Consider the following 16,759-nt stretch of genomic DNA (forward strand, 5'->3'; position numbering starts at 1 on the left):
AGGGTTACCACTGAGGCTTGGTGCCAGCAGTATGCATCCACTGCTCCTGGAGGGCTTTATTTAGTTATTTTTTTCATTTTATTAGGACTAAGAGATTGAGAAGGGGGAATGGGAGATAGAAAGGAAGAGTGACAGATACCTGCAGACGTGTTTTGCCTCTTGTAAAGAGTCCTTCCTGCAGGTAGGGGGTGGGGGCTCACTCTTAGTACTATTTAACTGTTTAACTGGGTTAACCACCACCTGGCCCCCTAAAACTTCATATTAATTTTTTTTTGTTAACTTTATCACTCTTGGCTATAACTTTAGAATTAAATGAATACTAACTCTATATTTTTGCTATTAATCTACAATATTTTCTTGAAGTAAGGCAAGTTTTATGAAGTGAGAGTCCTTCTGATATGGTTATAGTCCTAGCACAAGCTTACCACATAAAGTTAATACCTTCACTTTCTTTTATCATTTCAAAAAATGACATAAATGCAATTAATCAGATCAGCTAACATAAATGTCCCGTTTCTCACTCTAAACACTTGATCTTAGCCAAAAGGCTGAAAAACAATTCATTTCTCACTCTAAATATCTTGAAAAAATTATTGCAAGTTATTGGTGAGTATTGCCACAAATGCACTGGGGAGGGGGGTCAATGGCTTGCTTGTAACTTGGCAAATCAATGACCCATTTAGATGGGCCTTAAGTAAAAATTTTCCTTGACTTTTTTGTATTAAGCATTTTGGATGAACAAATATCTTGCACTTTCAAGCTGACAGATGTCTTCCAAGTAAATAGCAGGTTTCAAGCATGCTCTGTAATTACATGATGTACTTCCATGTTGAAACACAGTTGTATGCTGCTCCCAACAGCCTCAGTACCACCAATGATGCTGCGATTATCGATGCTGCCCACATGCCTGCCTCTTGGAGAGCAATACAGGAGCAGTTGCCTCCACTGGTTTTCAGTTTCTCATTATGCTTGACATTTCTAAAGCCCAGGAATTGCCCATGGCACAAGCCAGGCTGAGATTAAACTTCATTGTTTTATAGAAAACAGATTTTTGCCCCCAAACAAATCCACCCAAAGAAATATGTGATAAATTGTAATGGCAAACCCAGAGTCCTGGAATGGAGGTTGAGTGTTTACTTATGTCTCAGTGCTGTGGAATGAAATGCAGTCCCCATGTCTGGGGCTTAAATAGAACACTCACCTTTAAAATAATTGCATTTCTTGATTCCCCCTTTAATTTAACTAGTAAAGCTGAAAGAATTAGCTGTCAGTAAGGCTTCTGATGCTTATACAGAAATGAATGAAACCAAATACTATGTTTGGCATTTTGACAATGCTTTCTTGGTCATGGAGTATACACATATATATCTTACTGTTGGTGAAGCATGCTGGCACAAAGTGTTTTGAGATACATTTCTTATTTCTACAAAATAATGCCAAATTTATTTTTTGTAATCATTAGGGAGATAATGATTTACCAGACACCTGACTTGTCAGGTAGGTTCAATTCATTCTCTCCCCATGGCAGTTGTCTGCACACCACTCCCACCAGGATTTCTGTCCTTTCCAACAAGATTGCCCTCTCTCCCATCCCACCTTGAGTCTCCCCAGGAATTCAGGCTTTGCTGCTACAGATCCTACCCATCCCAATTTCACTCAAATGATTCTTTCCACTCCATCAAGGATCTGGCAAAGGAGGTAGTCTCCTCATTTCTTATACTTGAGCACAGTTTCTTGAGTATGTGTGCCACAACTTTTCCTTTTTTAACTTTTATAGTTATTTTATTAGTGATTTCATATTGATTCACAACTCCACACTGTTCCCACCACCTGAGTTCTAAATCCCTAAATTTCATTGGTAGCTACAGAAGTTCTGTGATTGCAGATATCTGTTAACTATTATTTATAAAGCTGTCTATATTTTTATATCTATTTGCTTATTTTTTTTAAATCTCATATTCTGTCCCTTTTCAAGTCACACATACACTTATTAGTACATCCAAATGTCCCTTGCTTTTTCCTTTTCTCTCTCTGGGTCCAGATGGAGCTGTAGTTCAGAGCCCTCAGGTCATCTCCCCCCTATAGCCCCTCCCCCACTGGGAGTATGGATCAAATTGTTTTGGGGGGTCCAGAAGGTGGGAGTTCTGGCTATTATAATTGCTTCTCTGCTGGATATAGGTGTTGTATGCTGCAACTTTCCTAACCAATCATCCATCATTGAGCATTTGGGTTATTTCCAAGTTTGAGATATAAAAATAAAGTTCAGCAGAGAAATAGTTACAGAAGCCAGACCTTCCATCTTCCGCACCCACAATGATCCTGGCTCCATACTCCCGGAGGGATAAAGAATAGGGAAGCTAGGACTGGGGGAAGTAGGGGCTCTATAGTGAAGATGTGAGGTTCCTGCTGTCTTAGGGTTCAAAAAGACAATCAATAGTTAATATTACCCACACATTATTTGTTAATTGGGTTAACTTTGAAAAGTCCCTTTGTTATGGTTTGCTGTACAGTACCCAGTATCTTGTATATAGCTGTGCTATTGGAAGCTTCTAATCTACTTGGTCTAGGCTTTTGAGAGAGTCCGCATATCAAATACGTAGCCTATCTATTAAAAAGATTCAGTTTGTCTTTTGAGAACCTTTGAGACATACAATTGATTTCCCCCTCTCATATTAATTAACTACTGATTTATATGACTACATTTTGCTAGGAGTGTACATAAACACCATTCCCATCACCAAAGGACCGTGACCCATCCCTCCCGCCCATTCCCACCCCCCACTGGCCCAGGAAGCTACATGTCTACTCCTCACCACTGGGTTTTTACTTTGGTGCCCTACTTACAATTTGATCAGGTCCTGCTTTTAGTTTCCCTTTCAAATCTTCTAAGTCAGCTTCTGTTGATGAGTGGGATCATCCCATACTCATCTTTAACTTTCTGACTTAGTTCACTTAACATAATTCCTTCTAGCTCTGTCCAAGATGGGTCAGAGAAGGTGAGTTCATTGTTCTTGATAGCTGCATAGTATTCCATTGTGTATATATACCACAGCTTTCTCAGCCATTCATCTGTTGTTGGGCACCTGGGTTGCTTCCAGGTTTTAGCTATTATGAATTGTGCTGCTATGAACATAGGAGTACACACCTCTTTTTGGTTGGGTGTTATGGAGTCCTTGGGGTATAACCCCAGGAGAGGAATTATTGGGTCATATGGAAGGTCCATGTCTAGCCTTCTGAGGGTTTTCCAGACTGCTCTCCACAGAGGCTGTACCAATTTACATTCCCACCAGCAATGTAAAAGGGTTCCTCTGTCCCCACATCCTCTCCAGCATTTGTTGCTGCTGTCCTTTTTGATGTATGCCATTCTTACAGGAGTGAGGTGGTATCTTAGTGTTGTCTTAATTTGCATTTCTCTGACAATCAGTGACCTAGAGCAGTTTTTCATATGTTTGTTAGCCTTTTGGATCTCCTCTGTGGTGAGTGTTTTGTTCATTTCCTCTGCCCATTTTTGGATGGGGTCATTTGCTTTTTTGTGGCTAAGTTTGCTGAGCTCTTTATATATTTTGGTGATTAGTTTCTTGTCTGATGTCTGGCATGTAAAGATCTTCTCCCATTCTGTGAGGGGTCTCATAGAGCCCCTACTTCCCCCAGTCCTGGCACCCTTGGATAGGGCTCACTTTCCCGTATGCTTCTCCCATTCCATACCAAATAATATTGCATCCGCCGATCACAACCTAACCAAAGTAACGATTGCCATCTCAACATGCTTCACCTCAGAGTGTATCCAGAGACTTCACGTGTGGAGTGACAACCCTTCAGCTTCATTACTCGGGTGAGACCTTTCCTTTTATAGTACACTCTAATTTCATCTCAGGTAGTTCACTTTCTAACAAAGTCCCATAACCTAGACATATACCAGTTTCTGTGAGAGAGAGCGTATGTGCACACGTATCCATAAACTACTGCAAAATATATACCTGAAAGCAGCATTACACTAGAGTTTGCAGTGAGTACCTCCCCAACACTCCCTCTCCACTATTCCAATCTTGGGATCCATGTTTGCTCAACAAATTGATTGGCTTTGTATGTTAACTCTCTTTTCAATCACCAGGTTCCAGATGCCACCAGGATGCTGGCTAGGCTTCCCTGGATTGAGGACCCCACCAATGTGTCCTGGAGCTCAGCTTCCCCAGAGACACACCTGACTAGGGAAAGAGAGAGGCAGACTGGGAGTATGGACCGACCAGTCAACACCCATGTTCAGCAGGGAAGCAATTACAGAAGCCAGACCTTCTACCTTCTGCAACCCTCAACGACCCTGGGTCCATGCTCCCAGAGGGCTAGAGAATGGGAAGGCTATCATGGGAGAGGGTGGGTTATGGGGATTGGGTGGTGGGAATTGTGTGGAGTTGTACCCCTCCTACCTTATGCCTTTGTTCACTAATCCTTTCTTAAATTAAAAATTTAAATAAATAAAAAAAAAAAAAAAAAAAAAAAAAAAAAAAAAAAAGAATAGGGAAGCTATCAAGGGAGAGAATTGGATGTGGAGCTTTGGGGGTAGGCACTGTGTGGAAATGTATCCCTCTTATCTTATAGTCTTGTCAATATTTCCATTTTATAAATTTAAAAAAATGCAAGTAAAAAATAAAGCTTGAGTGAACACTGGTGTACATGCAGATCTCTAGATAAGTGCTTTGTATATGGGGGAATTTCCTGGGGGAGGAATTTTTAGATCATAAGGTAGGCCAGTTCTTCATGTTTTCAGGAATCTCCAGACTGTTTTCCACAGATATTAGACCAATTTACTTTCCCATCAGCAATATAGAAATGTGTGATTAGACTCAAAGAGACTCTAACCACAGCATGATACCAAACAAGGACTATAACTAACACAGGGGCAACAATTCATGCCTCAGACTTTAATGCTGTCCATGCTTCTAGTTCCATTTGACTGCCACTCAGAGTGTGAGTTTGTGATAGTGAGAAAAGACTCCAAATAAAAGGAATCAAAAGGGAGTCAGGCAGTAGTGTAGCAGGTTAAGCACACTTGGCACAAAGCACAAGGACCTGCTTAAGGATCCATCATTACAGAATAATTTTATTTTTTATTTATAAAAAGGAAACACTGACAAATACCATAGGATAAGAGGAGTACATCTCCACACAATTCCCACTACCTGAACTCCATATCCCATCCCCTCCCCAATGGCTTTCCTACTTTTTAACCCTCTGGAAGGATGGACCAAGGGTCATTATGGGGTGCAGAAGGTGGAAGGTCTGGCTTCTGTAATTGCTTCCCCACTGAACATGGGTGTTGGCAGGTCAATTCATATTCCCATCTCATCTCTCTCTTTTTATAGTGGGGCAGGGCTCTGGGGAAACAGGTTCCAAAACACACTAGTGGGATCATCTGCCCACGGAGGTCTGGTGACATCATGTTAGCATCTAGAACCTGGTGGTTGAAAAAAGAGTTAACATATAAAACCAAACACACTGTTGACTAATAATGAACCTAAAGGCTATAGTATTGCTGATGAAGATTTTGGGCTTCATTTTGAAGATAGCTAGTAGGCCTATTTTAGTTATATTCCAAAGGACTCATGAAAATACTAGTTTTTTTCTAAGCCTGACCTCTGATATGAAGCTGGACTCAAGTTATTCTCTGGGGAGATGATGCCATGGCTGGAAAAAGGGCTAGAAAGCTGGACCATGGAAGAGAGTAGCTCCCAAGTATGGAAAAGTTGTATAAATATTGACTGACTGTAGACCAAGGGTCCATATTCAGTTTAGGAGCCTAAATAACCTTTGGATCCCTGTAGGTCTGAACTCTTATTTTGTGGTCATGAGTAGGAACATTCCAAACTGCTCCAATTTCAAGACCCATCTTGTTCGGATGGTAGATAGAGTATGTTATCCAGCCTCCCTTCTGAGGATGGAACACTTTCTACCATTTTTGATGCACATTGAGGGCAAAGTCTTATGGGGCCCACAATGGAGTCTATTGTATTGTTCCTTATGGAGATGACCAGTGGCAATGGAAAGAGAGATCTATTTGAGGTCTAGGCTCATCATGTCAGTGTGGGAATCTCAGGACTCCTTGAATAGGGCTCCAGATCATAGAGTGTCCTGATAGTGAGTGACTAAAGAGTCATCATTAAAGTATGCTAGTCTCTTACCCTTATTCAACTTTTGTAGTCCTTACTTTTGTAAGGATAGCTTTGGAGTGACTGAGAGAAGTGTAATAGGAATTAGTTGAGGAGGTTGTCTAGGTCTAAGTAGAAACTATTTCATTAGGAACGTTATGGTGACTTTTTAGGTTTTTCTACTTGCTTGCTTGCTTCATTTATTGCCTCACTGCAGACTATTATGCACTTTTGCTTTCAGGTATATATTTTGCCCTAATTTATGGATACATGTGTATATATGCCTTATCTCATGGGACCTGGTCTAAATCTATGTTTAGGGGCTTTCTTAGGAAGTGAACCACCCAAAAGGAATTAGAGAATCTTATGAGAAAGGAAAAGTCTCACCCAAGTAATGAGGCTGAAGTGTTGACATTCCAAGCCAGACATCTCTAGACACAGTCTGAAGTGAAGCATGTGGAGGGTGATATGCATTGGATTGATTAGGTTGGGATCAGCAGATGCAGTATCAGTTGGTATGAATTGAAAGAAGCAAGCAAGAAAGTGAGCCCCACCCTAGAGGTTCCAGGGCTGGGGGAAATAGGGGCTTTATAGAGGAAGAGAGAAGTTCCTGCTCTCTTAGGGTTTAAAAAGGCAATGGATAGTTATTGCTATAATCAAATTATTTGGCAATTGGGATAACTTTGAATATCCTATGGTTATTGCTGTATCATAAATTAAATCACCATAATTTATGTCCTTTGACATTATTTATATATATAATTGTGTTTTGTAAAGTAATGCCACTGGTTGCTTCTCTTCTCCCTTTTTTAAAGTCAAAGCTTTAAAAAAACTCAACATTTTCAAAGAATAAGTCATTATTAGAAATGTATTAACAATTTGATCCCACTGATAAAATTCAGTTTGTTTACATGTTTGAAGTATTAAATGTTTAGATTGAAGGAACTCAACCTACGATCTGTGCATTAAAAGGTTTGAGACATTCAATCAGTTTTCTCCCTCTCCTATATTAATTAAATAGCGGTGTATGAGACTAAAAGTTAATAGGCATGTTCATCAACAACTTTCTCACCACTGAAGGACTGTGTACTGATCCACCCCCCCCCCAACCCTCAAGCCCAGTGAAGCTTAAAATCTATTCTCACCCTACACCCAGAGATTTTTACTTTGGTGCCATACCCCAAACTCAGTCAGATCCAGCTTTGAGTTTCCCTTTCTGTTCTCCTTTCTCAACTTCTATATATAAGTGGGATCATCCCATATTCATCTTTATCTTTCTGACTTAGCTCACTTAACATAATTCCTTCTAGCTCCCTACAGGATGGGTCATTGAAGATGGGTTCATTGTTCTTAATAGCAACATAATATTCCATTGTGTAAATATACCGTGGCTTTCTCAGCCAGTCCTCTGTTGTTGGGCACCTGGTTTGCTTCCAGCTTTTAACTATTACAGATTGTGCTGATTTGAACACTGGTGTACACATGTCTTTTGATTGGGTGTTATGGAGACCTTAGGATATATCCCTAGTAGAGAAATTGTTGGATCATATGGGAGGTCTATTTCTAGCTTTGTGAGAGTTCCCTAGACTGCTCTCCACAGAGGTTAGACCAATTTACACTTCCACCAACAGTGAAGAAGGGTTCCATTGTCTCCACAACTTCTCCTTCATTTGTTGCTGCTGTACTTTTTGATGTATGCCATTCTCATGGGGATGAGGTGGTAACAAAATTTTGTCTTTATTTGCATTTCTCTGTTAATCAGTGACCTGGAGCCATTTTTGATGTGATTGTTAACGTTTTTTTATCTCTTCTGCAGTGAATATTCTGTTCATATCCTCTGCCCATTTTTGGAAGGGGTTGTTTGCTTTTTTGCTGCTAGGTTTGGTGAGCTCTTTGTATATTTTGGTTATTATTCTCTTGTCTGATGTATGGCATGTGAAGATATCCCATTATGTGAGGAATCTCTTTGGGTGATGGTTTCATTGCCTTTGCTTTTCAAGTGAATGTAGCCCCATTGATTTGTTTCTGTTTTATTCTTCCTTGCAACTGGGAGCTAAGATGTCCTTGAGGTTTAGGTGGGAAAGTGTTCCTCCAATGTTTTTCTCTAAATATTTGATAGGTTCTTGTCTAACATACAGGTCCTTGATCCATTTGGAGTTGACTTTTGTTACTTGTGAGATAAGGTGGTTCAGTTTCATTCTTCTGAATGTTTCAACCCAGTTTTCCCAGCACCATTTTTGAAAACAGCCTCCTTCCTCCATTTAATACTTTGAGCCCCCCTTTTCAAAGATTATCTAATCCTCGTAGGTATGGGGGTTTAGTTCTGGGCTTTCAATTCTGTTCCACTGGTCTGTGTAACTATTTTTGTTCCAGTACCAGTTTATTTTTATTATGATGGCCTTATCACATAGTTTGAGATCTGGGAATATGATGCTTCCATTTCTGTTATTTTTCCTCAAGATTTTTTTGGTGATTCTAGGTGTTTTCTGGTTCCAGATAAATGATCATATATATATATTTTCTATTCTCTTAAAGAAGCTTGGTGGAACTTTTATGGGTATCATGTTAAATTTGTATATGGCTCTGGGGAGAATATTCAATTTGATGATATTAATTCTTCCAACCCATGAGCATGGGATTTCTTTCCATTTCTTGGTGTCATTTTCTATTTTTTTGAATAGTGACTCATAGTTTTTAATATACAAGTCTTTCACTTCTTTGGTCAGTTTTATTCCTAGATAGTTTATTGATTTTGCTGCAACAGTGAATGGGAATGAATTCTGGATCCCCTCTTCCAAGTCAGTTCATATTTTATGGGGACAATCACGTCTTATCAGACTGTACCAGTATCCCTCTCTCTGCTCATCTAACACTCTGCCCCCATGCTTGGGTGACCTTAGTTCTTTGCCAGAATCTTCAGATTTGCTTGTGTGTGTTGTTGTTAGTGCTTGTTTTGTTTTCCTCATACTAAGCATCTGCCTAAAGAATATAAACCATAAATTTGAAAGTACTCCCATTTTGATTCTTCTTAATACTCCCAACACCCTTTAGGAATTCACTAAAGATAGCCTGAATGACATATTCCCTGGAGCATAAATCCTGCAGAGTATATCTTCAAGAATGAGGAAATCTGCAAAATGGTAAGTAAAAAAAACTTGATCATAGGTGCATCAGAAGTGTGCACAATGTCATATCATCACTTACTCCATCTTTGAAAGAAATAGCATTGTAAAAAGCATTTAAGCTTCTTTGGACATCCTTCATACTGAATCATGGAAGAAGAATAAGAACAAGAAGGATTAGGAGGAGGAGGAAGAAGAAAAAGGAGGAGGAGGAGAAAGAAAGAGAGAAAGAGAGAGAGAGAGAGAGAGAAAGAAAGAAAGGAAGGAAGGAAGGAAGAAAGAAAGAAAGAAAGAAAGAAAGAAAGAAAGAAAGAAAGAAAGAAAGAAAGAATTGGGTTGATGAATTGCACCAAAGTAAAGGACTGTGGGGTGGGTGGAATATTCAGGTCATGGAACATGATGGCAGAGGAGGTGGGGTATTATGTGAAAAACTGAGAAATGTTACACATGTGCCAACTACTGTATTTTACTGTGGACTATATACCACCAAGACATTTGTAATGCTTCTTAGAATCTCTGAACCTCAGTACATTTTACCAAACTCTGATGCTTCTACCAGTGAAAACTAGTTATGGACTACATATAGAATGGTATTAGATGATTTTTCTGTGAAAAAGAAAAATAATATAAGAGGTATATTCAGTAACTGAACAGTTCACATTCTCTCTCTCTCCCTCCCTCCCTCCCTCTCCCTCTCCCTCTCCCTCTCCCTCTCCCTCTCCCTCTCCCTCTCCCTCTCCCTCTCCCTCTCTCTCTCCCTCTCCCTCTCCCTCTCCCATCTGTCTCCCTCTCTCTCCTCTGGTCTCCAGAGTTATTGATGGGGCTCCGTGCTGGCACTACAAATCTGCTGCTCATGTGGCAATTTTTTTTTCCATTTTTTATATTTGAAATTGAGAGAGGAGGGGGAGATAAGGAAGGAGAAAGAAATATAGACAGCTGCAGACCTTCTTCACCACTAGTGAAGTGACTCCCCCTTGCAAGTGGGGAGCCGGATGCTCAAAGTGGGATCCTTTTGCAGATCCTTATACTTAGTACTATGAGAATTTAACCCAGTGCACCAGGGCCCAACACTCCTGATCAGCTCTCCAACACAAGAAATCTCTCTTACTCCAAAAATGAGAATAGCATTGGTTTCTTCTTTACACAATTTTCATATAGCATAGAATTGATGATGAAAACATGAGCAGTTCATAGAAAAGTGGCTGCCATTTATTTTTACATCATTTACTTAATGGTTAAGTAAATGACGTAGAAATGTTTGCTATTCTCATTATCATATCATATTAAATTTTGATTTTACAAAATAAGAACATCAACATATGTGTTTGGGGTTACAATGTGGATTAATCTTGACTATTTAAAGAATGTAAAGTAAAATATGCAATTTTTGAAAGTAGGAGTGATGTAAGTGTCTTTCAGTTTGTAAAAATGGGGCAATATTATAATTTATCTTTCTTCTTTCTTATTATTTTTAGCATCAGTGAGAAATTGAGGGAGAAGAGGAATATAGAGAGGGCAATAAAAGGAGAGGCATGTGCAGCCCTGATTCACTGCCCATTAATCTCCCTTCCTGCAGGGAAACACAGGAACCCTGTACCATGGTGATGTGTCTGCTCAACCGGGTGTATTGTCTAGTACTTGGGATAAAGGAATTATCTAACATGAGTCACACACATGGCAAAAAGTACTGTAAATGAGCCATTTCTCTAGCGATAGAGTTCTTCCTTGACCATGAATAAGAACCCAGCCTTGAATCCCTGCCATGCCATAGTAACAGAATTCAAGAGGTGAAACTTGAAAAGCAGTAAAAGCAAATTAAAAGAAACATAAAAGTCAGTCTTAGAACAGTACACCACTTTGGCCCATAGGCCACCAAAAACAATCAAAACAAGTAAAAAACAAAAATTTTCCTTAACTCACTTATGCTGATCATTCAAGTTTCTGTCAAATGTCATCTCAAAGAATAAGATTGCTCTGACAACACATCAAATCTGACGTTTCTTTTCCCCTTTCCATGGGCCTCATCTCAAGTATTATCTATCCCTCTGAAATTTCATTTTGTTCTTGAAACCCATTTTCCCTTTTCCTTTTAGTGTAAAGATAAAGCTAGATAAAAATATTGAGTACATTTTTAATAGAATTAATTGATCTACAATATGAATATCAAGGTTTTGTATACATTTTGCCAAGTTTCTGTCCAGAGATTCTTTATTGTTCTTTCAGGCTCTCTATAGCATGTGTAATTCTCTTACATATGTGTAATTACATCATTCTGTGTGACTAGCAATTGTGGTACATACATCAATCATTGCCCTATGTCCCCACGCAGTAAATGCACCTACATGTAGTGACTTCAACTATTTTTTTTAATTTAATAATGATCATAGGATAAGAGGGATACAGTTCCACACAATTTCCATCACCAAAGTTCCATATCCTATTCCCTCCACTGGAAAACTTTCCTATTCTTTATCCCTCTGGGAGCATGGACCCAGGATCTTTATGAGGTACAGAAGGTGAAATGTCTGGCTTCTGTAATTGCTTATCCCCTGAACATGGAAGACTGTAAGTATTTGATCTTCCATATACTTGGTCACAGGGATGAAAAAGGAGCACACTATGGAAATTAATTATTTTGCCAATCCTGACTGTATCTATAGCCATTATCTCCAAGCATGTATTTGTCATGGAATAGCAACTGAGTACAGGACTTTCTTAGACTACTTAAAATTTCAACTTTTAAATATTTAGTGAAAAGCATACGTTTTTGCCCTTCTGCAAGGTATTCTTCACACTACCAGGGGAATGTTTCTTAACATATGCTTCTGATATAATATTACATTACTTAAAATCCTGAAGTGGCTCCCCCAAGGCTATCATAATGAGGAGTTAGGTGTGGAATCTTTAAGGTTATGCCCCACCCATTTTCTTTATCACAGTTGTGCTCAGTCATACAAAGTTATACTTGTTGACCTAAAATATTCCAAAGTCTACAACTCTCTATGTCTTCTTTTCTCATTTTTAAAACATTGTTATTAATGGTTTGTTACAAGATTGTGAGGTTATAATGTTTAGTTTCACACCATACACACAGTCAAAGTTCTGTATCCCCACCCTTCCACCTCCTAAAGATAATCACCATAGTTCTCATTAGTTTTACTAACAGTTTCCTTGCTTCTGTGTTATTTGGATTTTTGACAAGTTTATGTAAATAATATATCTATATTCCACATATGAATGAAACCATCTGATGTTTCATGTATTTACTTATTTTGCTAAGCATAATCACCTCCAGTTCCATCCACGTTGTCCCAAGGAACACAATGTCATATTTTTTATTGGAGAGTAGTAGTACATGGGATGTATATCCCATAACATTAACATGTCATTTTACTACTGAATTTCTCTGTGAGTGTAGACTTGGGACACACAGAAACACACATTTTAGAATCAAATTGTTTCTCAGAGACTGGCATTTGTCTCTGGACCTGGAGTTCTATGTGTGCTGTTCACTATATAGGAGGCCAATGAAAATGGAGAAGAGGTCTATATGTAATTAAACAAGTATTTATAACACTATGAAGTGATAGTTCTGAGAAGAGTCTTCATAAAACTTGGGATGTGAGATGTAGACACAGCAGAGCAGTTTGTGCAAAACTAGCAGTGTAATAAAACCTGGAGAACCACCTTAATAAACATTCTCTGGTGGCATTCCAGTACTCTGAATGTTCTTAAAACAATCCTAGGAATATTTTCTAAACTTTATACCCTAAAAATGTTTTAAGTTTACAAAAACATTATAAAGGCAATACAGAGTTTCTCTCCTCTCCTGGGTCAACTAGGAATACCAAAGGAGATCATCTGGGACTGCAACAAGGCAGGACTAGAAAGATTTCTGGAACCCACCAAATCACCGGTGGCTCTTGGACGGAGAGGAGTCTAGGGAGAGATTAAGTTGCTGGTAACAATCCAGCAGTTTACCAGTTCAGACACCACCTCCAGACCATTTCACCAAGAAAAAAAAAAAAGACAGCTGAAGGGAGGAGAGGAATCCCCTAAGACTCACCAAAGACAACTGTGAGTCTCCATTGCTACTTACCTCAGAAGCTGCAGCAACAGGGGGGAGGCCCTGTGCTAACATCAGGAAGCAGAGAACTAACCAGGAATCTCAGGAGAAGATCTATACCTCAATGGCCTAGGGGTGGGGTTGTGAGAGTCTCTTTGCATAACCACTGTATTATCTCTCCCCCAACCTGCTTTAACTCTTTATCTTGGTCAGGAGTGAGGTATTAAGCTAAGAAGCCTACTTATAGTTTAAAAGCTGTCAGGCTTCGATAGCCTACCGGGAAGAAAAAGAACAAGAGAGACTTTTAAGCCAAGTGATCCAATTCAGGAATTAAAATAATATTGAAACAACTATCAATTTCCCCAACTGTGAACCCTTTAATTACCTTACTTAGACACACGTCAATCCAGGCAAGAGTGGTCAGTAATTTGAAAAGTACTGAGAGGGACCTCATAATATACTATATAGAATAGTTAAACCAACAAGAAGAAATATTGGAGAAATGAACCAGGACAAGAGTCCAGCATGAAAGCCCCCAAAGGTTGAAACATAAAATAATGTTGTCGACATTCAAACACTAGTTAAAGAAATAATCACAGGAGTGAGTAAAGAGTTTGAAAGAATTGTCATCAGAAATGCAGAAACAACAATGGAGACTCCGGAAGAAAACACTAATTATCTCAAGGTTATTAGAGAGCTGAAAGATGAAATAGCTGAGCTAAGAACACAACTAGCTGAACAAGCTAAAACAGTATCAGAACAGGGTAACAAAATAGATGAACTCCAGAAAACAGTAGAGGGGAGAGAGGCCATAAGTGAGGCTGAAGACAGAATTAGCAAGATCAAAGATGAATTAGAGACAATGAAAAAGAAGTAAGAGATATCAAAAAGAGATTAAGAGACATATGGGATGACTTCAAATGAAATAATATATGCATTATTGGATTATCAGAGGAAGAAAGAGAGAGAAGGGACTTAAGAGCTGAGAATATCTCTAGTCTAGACAATATAAAATACATAAAGGTTCAAGAAGCCCAGAGGATCCCAAACAGAATTAACCCAGATTTAAAGGCAACAAGACACATTATATTTAGAATGGAAAGGAATAAGGATAAATAAAGGATCCTGAAGGCTGCAAGAGAAAAAATAAGAGTCACCTACAGAGAAAAACCCATAAGATTAACAGAAGACTTCTTTACACAATCACTACAGGCAGGAAGAGAATAACAAAATATCTATCGGGTGCTCAATGTGAAAAGCTTTCCACCAAGACTACTGTATCCTGCTAGACTGTCATTCTAGATAGATAAACTAGAACTATTGGACATTTTTCAGAGTCACTCATCCCAAGAAACTGGAATATGCATTCTACTCAAGTTCATATGGGTCATTCTCAAGGATAGACCATATGTTGGGCCACAAAGACAGCATCAGAAAATTCAATAGGAGTGAAATCATCCCAAGCATTTTCTCAGACCACAGTGGAATTAAACTAACACAATTAAACTTCACAATAAAGATTAGTAATGGTCCCCCAAAGTGAAAGCTCAACAGTACACTACTTAACAACTACTGAGTCAAAAAGTAAATAAAGGAAGAAATCAAAATGTGTCAAGAATTTAATGAAAATGAAGACACAAGCTATCAAAATATTTGGGAGACAGATAAGGAATACTGAGAGGGAAGTTCATAGCCATATGACCACACATTAGGAAACAAAAAAAAAAGCACTAATAAACAACCTGATTGCACATCCTAAAGATCTAGAAGAAGAAGAAGAACAAAGGAAACCTAAAGCAACAAGAAATCACTAAAGTTAGAGCAGAAATAAATAACATTGAAAATAGGAAAAGAATCCATACTCCCAGAGAGACTATCAGGGGAGGGGAGGGGATATGGAGATCGGATTATGGGAACTGTGCAGAATTGTACCCCTCTTATTCTATGGTTTTGTTAATAAAAAGAAAATAGGAAAGCCATACAAAAGATCAATGAAAGCAAATGTTGTGTTGAAACCACAACTCAAACCAAAGGCCCCTCACAGAATGGGAGATGATCTTTACATGCTATACATCAGATAAGAGGTTAATAACCAAAATATATAAAAAGCTTGTCAAACTCAACAACAAGAGAACAAATAACCCTATCCAAAATTGGGGAGAGGACATGGACAGAGTATAAGTCAGAAACAGAAGGATGAATATGGGTTGATCTAACACTCTTGCAGAAGCTGAAAAACAGGATCAGAAGAGAAAACACAAGTAGAACCTGAACTGGAATTGGTATACTGCACCAAAGTTAAAGAATCTGGGGTGGATGAGGGGGGGAATACAGGTCCAAAAGGATGACAGAAGACCTAGTGTGGGTTGTATTGTTATACGAAAAACTGGGAAATGTTATGCATGTATGAACTATTATATTTACTGGCGAATGTAAAACATTAATTCCCCAATAAAGCAATTTTAAAAAAGAAAATTTTGCATGGCAATAAATAAATAAATAAATAAATAAATGCAATATGGAAAGTTTTCCTGAAAACAATAATTTATCTAACCAAGATATACATCCACTGAAACAGTATTTACAGTGTATATGAACTATCATAGATGAAACTGGAAGAAATTTTGTTGTAATATTTCCAGACAAAAAATTACATTCATTGTGTAATTTCATTTCTATGCAGCACACAAACATATAAAGTGAGAAGAATAAATTTTAAAATGAAGAGAAACAATAAAATTATACAACCTAACTAGTGATTAATAGAGAAGAGAAAAACAGGGCTAAATCATGGAAGAGGAAACAACTGACTGGTGAATAAGGACAAAACTGGAATTTCAGTGGTAAGCCCAATGGAAGTGTATACATACTGACCTATAATTGTGTGCATCTGGAGCTTAAGCAATGCCACAGTGCAATGCTTCTTTGATAGAAAATTAACAACCTGAAATGTGAAAATTAAAAGGAGTGCAACAGTGATGTTGAATTAAAGAAATAGAAAAAGCATTCTTATCTGAAGGCCCATAGAGGTCCCAGAATCAATTTCACTATCATTGTGACAGAGTTGTCCCTCTGTCAGAAAGTATTTAGATGGTTTCTCATTGGAAGCATGGATGTTAATAAATGTTAAGTCCTCTTAATTGATCTTCTGAGCAATAAGTAATGTCTATTCCTGTCTTTTTAAGTTTTTAATTGCCAAATATGAGGATAGCTGTTCTTGCCCCTTTTTGTTCCATTAGCTTGTATGATAGATTTCCATCCTTTCACTTTGAGTCTGTGTTTTATTGTTGAATTAGGTGGGATTTCTGTAGACAGCATATTCTTGGGTTGTGTTTTCTGATCCATATTCCTACTCTGTGCATTTTAATAGGTGAATTCAGGCCATTGACATTTATTGACATCAAAGATTGAAGATATTTACATGCCAT

Source organism: Erinaceus europaeus, chromosome 3 (assembly GCF_950295315.1).
Source record: "Erinaceus europaeus chromosome 3, mEriEur2.1, whole genome shotgun sequence".
Classification (NCBI taxonomy): Eukaryota; Metazoa; Chordata; class Mammalia; order Eulipotyphla; family Erinaceidae; genus Erinaceus; species Erinaceus europaeus.